Below are 2148 nucleotides of genomic sequence, written 5' to 3' on the forward strand. Positions count from 1 at the left end.
TATATATATATATATATATATATATATGACCGCATATACTTCAAATATAAAAGGATACAACCATTGCCTTAACATATTCACATTAATATTGGAACTCATATCTGTGGCAGAACTCTTTATGTTTGAAGTCTATGCGGTCATCTGACGAGAACGGTTTTTTCAAATGTAGCCGTCCGCCATAGCTGCGGCAATCTCTGGCGCAAACTTCGAGTTTCAAAATGTGTGGTGGATAAACCTCACCAAAAGAACTCAGCTTACGGCAGACACTGGCGACTACAAGGAGTTCTACGAAGCCCTAAAATCTGGGTAAGGTCCCTCACACCAAGTCCAGAATCAATTATATAGTGCAGACGGAATTGTTACGAGTCTATATATTGCACGCTTTGCCTTTAATTACGAGATATCAGTTTTCTAACAGACGTTTCCTTTTTCTTTTCTTTTAAAATATCATTTGTCTGATCACCTCATTTCTGAGTTGATGTGTGTGTGTGTGTGTGTATTAGCAGACATACCCGGAGTTGCGCGAGATATAAATGGCATAGTTTGTATATATGGTACAGTTAAGTTGAAAAGTGATACGGGAAAGTGCAGCATTGACGACAAAATATTTGTGGAGTAAAAATGAAGGGCTACTTCGACTAAGTGACATGCCATGCGTCTGTTTGGAAGATTCCAGGCCCTAACCATGTCATGGAAAAGTGGGTGGGGGTGTATGTGATTTTTGAATGCACCAAAAAGGTCTCAGTGGATATACTTTGCTTTGCTGCTGTCGCTACCACGCTCAACAATCAGCAGACATAGGAACTACCTCTATGTGATAAATTAAGCCTATGGGCGCGCTCAACAGCACCACATGACAGAGCAAGTAACGCTGTGCTGCATGTTGGACTCAGTGAGAGCATTGAGAGCTCAGTCATATATAATATGTATATATATATAACATGTATATATAATATATATATGTATATATATATATAATATATAATGTATATATGTATATATAGAGAGAGATTCAGATGAATATGGTACTTAAGTTGAGGCACCAGAATTTAGTACGGTATTATCCATATATATATATATATATGTAAGAACGACCGTGCGAACTCAAAAGGAGAAATGGTGACGAATGGAAAAACAGGGCTCCTTTCTTATAACGCGTCACACGGTCGAACACAAAATTATATCAAATGATACACATATGTTATACTTCGATAACATAGTGAATTCGTAAATGGCCAGTAAGGAAGACGATAGAACACAACCGTATAAAGATGAATAACTGTAATATTTATTGTAACATTAAAATGTATGTCTGTGTGTGAGTGTGAATGCGACATATTAAAACATAATAAAAGACAGGCCGTCGTGTAAAGAAAAGAGTGTGTGTAAGTGATACATGTATGTGTATGCGTGAGATACAGCAGATAGAAAAAGAGTCCGTAACACATATAAGAATTTGCCAGTTCTTAGAGTACACAATAGTAACAGTCTGTACGTAAGAAGTTGAGGCGTGTGTGGCAGTGGATCACTCGTCGTGATGTTAGGGCTTCCATGCCGAGCCGGGTTCTGGAATACAGATGTTCGTCGCAGGCTAGGTTCTTGTCTGTTGTCTATCGTGGCGAAGGTGAATCGCACAAACAGAATCGAAGAGAGAAGTGCCGCGGTTACTGTTTGGTAGCTTGTGTACGTGGAAAGTCGTGTTGAAGATGTTGGCGACGTCGGTGGCGAATCTTGTAGTTCGTAGTGTCGTGTTGACTGGCGGCGATGCTGGTAGTCGTAGTTGTACGAAGCTGTTGGTTGTTGTCACTGGCTGCTGCTGCTGTGTGGTACACGGAACAGGTCTCTAAGAGATCTGAACCGAGACGAATTAGCTGGGTATCTAGTAGGCTATTTAAAGCAAAATAGGGGCTCCAGAGAAGGCATTAGAAGAACACTATCACGTGACCTTATCAAGGGCTGTGATTGGACAGTTTGCGTTCTGGCGGGAACGGTACGAAGCAGTTGCCGCTTCAAATAATAATCAGTCACGTGATGGATACAGTAGGATGCTCTCTACTACGCCCGAACTTGAATATATTTATAACAGCGAGAGAAGATGGTTTGTTTGTATATAATGGCGATCGAGGTGTTAGTTTCACTATATATATA

This window comes from Octopus bimaculoides, chromosome 12, assembly GCF_001194135.2.
Source record: "Octopus bimaculoides isolate UCB-OBI-ISO-001 chromosome 12, ASM119413v2, whole genome shotgun sequence".
NCBI lineage: Eukaryota > Metazoa > Mollusca > Cephalopoda > Octopoda > Octopodidae > Octopus > Octopus bimaculoides.